General features: G+C 39.2%; 1 long non-coding RNA gene across 3 annotated transcripts in view; it reads left to right on the top strand.

The window, feature by feature from the left end:
• Positions 1-250: 250 nt before the first annotated feature.
• LOC141923419 (uncharacterized) overlaps positions 251-6,000 on the top strand; it is a 37,773-nt gene continuing 32,023 nt past the window's right edge. For 2 of the 3 annotated variants that reach the window (XR_012623293.1, XR_012623291.1), the window contains exons 1-2: positions 251-431; positions 5,735-5,840. This is a non-coding gene — a long non-coding RNA (uncharacterized LOC141923419). Of the gene's footprint in view, positions 450-5,734; positions 5,841-6,000 lie in introns of all 3 variants that reach the window. The other variant, XR_012623292.1, reaches the window with a different exon arrangement.

Below are 6,000 nucleotides of genomic sequence, written 5' to 3'. Positions count from 1 at the left end.
CCTGTATTCTCTCTGCTGTGTATATCGTACACGCAATTGTTAAACACGGATGTAGTTTCACAATACTCTGCCTTCAGGGGCAAACCCAGATTAAAGGGTCCTCTGTCCTCCCCCCCTCCTCTGTTGGCAACTCGTTATCCTGCACTGCTACGCAACCCCACGTGAACTTGTGAGGTCACCCTGACATGATCTGAAGGGATCCAGGTTAAAAATAACTCTCCGAAAGGGTTATTTTCAGCAGTCTGGTTTGCCCTGTGCTCCCACAAGCAGTTGTTGTGGCATAGCTGGCGGGGGAAGCTGCAGCGGAAGAGCAGAACCCCACAGCCGGAGGTGGGAAGGAGCAGCTGCTGACATCGTCCCAAGTGCAGGAGGGACTCTGCTGCCATTAACGCCTTTGGAGCTACGGGCTTGATCCTGTTCTGCTGATAACAGTAGGCTTCTTTCCACAGGTGCTAACCAAGGGCACAAAGGAGGTGGTCTTCTCCTCACCTCCACTCACTAAAACCGCAAAGGTCGTTTGTTGTCAGATTTTTTTCTCTGAGACTGCTGTATGTCTCCTAATTAATAATTCTACAACTATGATACATGAACCACTCTTTTCCATATTTGCATATTGGATTGTTTGTGCTGATTGCGTATTCAGATGTAAAATTAGAAATTTGCAGTCAAAAATTAACGATTGCCATACACCAAACCAAAATTCACTTCTGATCTGAGTGCACAACTAAAGCAGATGTCTTTAAAAATTAATGGTAGTTTTTGGATGTGTTTAAGATAGTTGAAATCTCAGCTGAGTGAGTTTTCTATGTCAATATTTTTTTTTCTGTTTCTGAATCATAAAATTGACTAGATAAAAACAATGTATAAATTTTTAAAAATAGTTTTAAATTTACAGTTTTTAAATCTTAAATTTTAAAAATAGAGCTTTGGGGCATATTCACTGTCACTTTTAAATTAACTGAATCTATTTTTTGAAATGTTTATTCTCTTGAGCTGGGATTTTGTGTCTTCTGTGTCACTTAAGTGTCACATGACAGAGTATTTTTATAATATTAAAATTGGAAATATTTATGTGTAATCCACTTGGCTGAGAATAGAAAGCTTGTGAAGGTGTGTGAGAACAGGAAACATGAATTCACCCAGTTTGAGTGGGCCCTTAGTAAGCAATACCTGCCCTCCAACCTGACCAGCTGGACAGATTTAGAAACTACTGTACAAATCAAAAGATTTGGGCCCAATGACAAAGAAGCAGAGGGAAATGTATCTCATTTCATGATGAGTATTAAAAAATATGTAGTCTTTCAAATTTTTACCTGCTCAGTTATTTAGTATTGAAAAGACTGTTTGTATTAATCTTGCTATAAATTAAGAACTGCCATAACTTCCAACTCTTCACTGTCTCATAGTCGTGGTTACAAGGTCTGGTTACGCCTTCTTTTCTGGACCTCAACTGTATTCATTCTTGAGCTTCAATTCATAAAACTCTCCTGAATGATTTTTATATCATCAAACCCCTTCATCTACTCTCTGCCCTGTATCTGCTGTTGTGGAGGGGTGTGGTCATTCACAGGCACATCCAGCACTTGGATCCAAGGAGGTGAAATCTCCTCCTCGTGGTTGCATCAGCTGTCTCCTCCATGTTGACCTGTTTCACGTTTTCTGCACAGCAGCCTCTTCTTCATGGAGAGACAAATTCCCTTGTCTCCCCATATTGGCATCAGGTTGCTCATGCCTGCTCTGTCAGATCTGCAACAGCTGTATCCTCCTGGTGATATGTATAGAGCAGTCAGAAACTGATCCTGAGGATTAAAAAACAGTAGGTCTTGTCTTTAATAGATGCCAACCTACACAGGAATTTCCAACCCTCTGACCACCTGTCACTCTCATCAAGTGCCATGGGAGTTAACAAACCTTACAGGATTTGGCCCAGGAACAATGGGAGCAATTTGTAAAATGAATTGTCAGATGTGAAGTTCCCCATGCAAACTGTTACCAGTCTGCAAAGTTGTGTGCAGAAAAGCTGAGACGCTGATAGAAAACTTGATCCTTATGCTGCAAAACTGACTGGGTATCCATGTGGGTAACAAAAAGTGCTTCCGTTGCATTTCAGCAATGTTTAATTTGAAAATTATTTTAAAGCTATACTAAAAGTAAATTCAAACAAAAAAATACTGGTAAAATTATTTATGTTGCAGTTGATGTGTTTTGTTATATTTGGAAAAATATTAACTAACATTCCAGTAAAAATGGAGTTCATCTTACTGTCTTGTCATTATTGATACTAGAATACATATAGCTTCAGTGGTCAGAGAGTTTGCTACTTTTCTTAGTGCAGATGCTATTTCATGAGATATAGGAAGTTATATTTCCATAGACATTTAAGTATATATCAATTAAATATATATCATTTAAGTATATATCAATGGAAGGATTCTGGGTTTTTTTAAAAGGAGGGTAATTGACCACAAATGAAAAGTTAAGTGTCCTACAAGTATTGACAAAGAAAGATGTCTAGGATGTTACCATTTTGATGAGGCCGTCACAGTGCCAGTAATCTCTGCAAAAATAATCTGTTGTCAGGCACTCACAAAAATGAATAGAAAGAAGCCAACAATAAGTTATAAAGTACTGCTTCTAAAAAACCATTTCTAACACTGATCTGTTCATTCAAAACAGCAGCGGAGGCTAAGCTCATCTGAGATCCATTCTGATATTGAGAATTATTTGGAAGAAACATTGAATTTATCTTTTAAAATTAAGAAAAAAAAACTTCACAAAAGGAGTGCTAGTGATCAGGAATGGCTTTTGAGTTCTGAGCTGATTTACTGCAATGGTAGGAGATGATACTGAATATCAGTTTAAAATATTTTGTTGTTTTTTAATAACAAAGGACATTGCTGATTCCTTAGAGCATCTCATAAGGAAGCTCTGCAGTAATGTAGCGGTGATTCAGCAGAGGTGAGGGGTTTCTGGTCACATGAGGCAAACTGACTTTAATGATACTCTGAATTTCAACATCACATTTATCTTACTTTGCTAAAACCCATTTGCCCGTCTTCCTTAGTTGCATGCACCTCTCTTGCCCCAGTTTCCTTCCTGGAAAGAGGTGACTAAGTGTAAAAATAGGTGACTATAAATGTATCTAGATCCTTGCAGTCAAATCCAAACTACCCACTACATGCAAGCTGACTTGCAGCCTGAAGCGAGCCAGCTGGATCAGTAAGCAGTGAAAATCCTTCCAGGGAAAATGGAGAAGGGGAACAGAATGGGTCTAGTTCAAATGCAAACTTCACAGAGTACACAGACATGGCTGTGTTCCTGTCCATAGAAACAATAGGAACACCTATGCAAACATAGGTTTCTAGACATATAGATTATATCCATATTTTTGATGACCCAACTCAAACCTATCAGAGACTTTTAACTTAAGAGAAAAAGCTTTAACTTTCTCAGCTTATATGAAGATTTTCATGCTTTGTTCTCAAAAGTAAAATCCAGTAACACTAACACTTCTCTTCTTAGGCTTCATAAATTGAGACAGATTTATATGCAAATGTCCTCTTGTAACTAATCCTAGAGCCCTGTGTCTGCCAAACTGCCAGAACTTCGCCCAACAGCTACAAGGCTTGGCAGAGCGAGACATACATGCACACACACATTATATATATAGTTTTGCAGAACATTTTGCCATGTGTTACTCTGTGGTCTGGAAAAAAGTGGTGTTTGAAAGTTTATGAAAGGTTACTAGGAAACTCTTGAATTATAATGTAGATATATTCTACCACAGAAATTAGAAATAATTCACAAAATATTAGAGCATGATAGGTCAACGGTTACATTTCTCATGCATTGGTAAGAGGTACAAAGTAAGAGATGAAACAATTTATTTGTGAGAATACTGAAAACTGCTTAGTTTCTGTGGTTTTCTGATCATCAGGACAAACTATGATTTCTGACAGGGCCAGATGGAGCTGTGGTCTGGGCTGGCAGCACAGATCCTTGTCAGCAGCACAGAGGCCTCTAGTCTTACTGGCCTTGGTCTCTTGCAAAGCTTGCATTAGTCCTCTCTGCTGAACCATGCAGCCTGCCCTTGGGAGATAAGGGCTGTGTTACTAGCTTTGCTAGTTTTGGAAAAAAGTCAGCTAACCTCTCCATACCTCAGTTTCCTCATATCTAAAATAGGGATAATAATTCTCTGTTTGGTGAGGTTGCTGTAAGACATCAGTGCTTGCACACATTGCTGCTGTTATTTGTGAGTCTGGGACCAGCATGATGGGAGTACTCTGAGACTTAGAGACCAGGTAAAATCTCAAACTTCAAACATTTATTTATGCCTAGATAATAGGTAATTTTTCTGTTAACTTCTAAAACCCAGACATTAATCAATTTATTAGTCAGTCCTTATGTATATGATGATGCAAGTCTGATATCACATCGCTGGCTCTGAGGGCTTTTGTGATTCTTCCCTCCGAGACTGAGATGACAAGGCTCAAAGCTGTTCCCTGTGGGAAGCTTTAAGCTTTCCAGAGCTCCACAGTGTACCACTGCTGTTTATATACACTTTTCTGCGGATCAAGATCTGTCTGGTCCGAAGGATTGTTTTCTCCTTTCATGGATCAGCCTCTGTTCGGGCTTGTTGAGGGCTGTGTTACCAGCGGGGTGCCAGTCTATTCCAGCTTGTTCAGAGCCATGCTACCTGCTGGCAGATTGTGTGCCTGTTCTCCCATTCCTTCTAATAGTTGTGGACTGAGTAGTGTTAACCTTGTTTTAACAATTTTTATACACCTATGCCAAAAAAACAGTTATTACAAGATATACTTTTCTTCCTACTCTAAATCAGTCTTGTAGTAAGTCTGGGTACAAGATAAACAGAAATAAAGCACAAACGGACCTTCACACCACATTGATATCATTTGGTCAAAACATTATAGAAATGTAAAGTGTTAGTGTGGTAACATAAGAATATGACATTAAGAATAGGGATACAGAAAACTTAGTTTAAAAATACATTAGAAAATGAAACGTCACCACTGCTTGAAATGGGATGGCACACAGAGTGATGACACTTCACTACCTTTTTGAGTACCAACATAAATACTTCCTACTTTGTGGGGGGAAAGATGGCTACATCTGTACTGTAGAGGAGTTAATCTCTGCAGGTTTGATCTCCAATGTGTCCCCATGTCTCAGGCAAACTGCAAGTGTGTGCACTATCCAATCACACATTCTGTTTTCCTGCAGAAGGAACTGGAAGTGTGTCACCATGGAGCAAGGTAAAATCCTCCCTAATTGATTCCCATGTATAGTCAGTGAACCAGGACTGTGGAAACCCACTTGCCCTAATGCTGGGCTGTGCCCCCTACCCTGTACACCTAAGACCAGGACTAAGAAGTGCACTGTAAAGCACAACTACCTTAACTTACAGGTACAGCCAGCAAGAGCTGTACCATGGTGGTGACTTATTTCACCTCTTTGCTTCTACTGAACTTGAATTCATCCCCCCTTTTCTTTTTTTAATTCAGTTCAAGCAGCCCTGTGTGCAGACATGGTAGCTGACCCTTGCCCAGCAGAAGGGTCTGCAGTCTGCCTGATCTCAGGGCACACAGCCTCAGCTGGTATAGATCAACATAAATGAAGTTCTACTAATTAACTTTAGCTGAGGACCCCAGTTGTCTGCTAGTTTGTTCCATAACCCTTTCTGTAGTTTGGCTAATTAGTTTCTTTTTATTTTCAGCTAAGTGAAAATCTCTGGGCTCAAATGACTTTTTTCTGCTAGATCTCTGTTGAAATAATTGCTGTATCCAAGAACATTCTGAAGATTTGGATGTAAACACCTCACAGTAAGTCAATGTTTTACTTCTTTTATATCATATTGTACTAAATCTGTTGACATTTAGTCATTCCAAATACACTTTTTATGCAAGCAGAAGGTGTAAAACGTGTAGTCAAGTGTGAGAATTTCTTATGTACTTGGGTATATTTCAGTAGAATAGTATACCT

The sequence above is a fragment of the Strix aluco genome, chromosome 4 (assembly GCF_031877795.1).
Source record: "Strix aluco isolate bStrAlu1 chromosome 4, bStrAlu1.hap1, whole genome shotgun sequence".
Classification (NCBI taxonomy): Eukaryota; Metazoa; Chordata; class Aves; order Strigiformes; family Strigidae; genus Strix; species Strix aluco.
The sequence above is the reverse complement of the archived record's forward strand: the minus strand, read 5'-3'. Positions and strand labels throughout refer to the sequence as shown.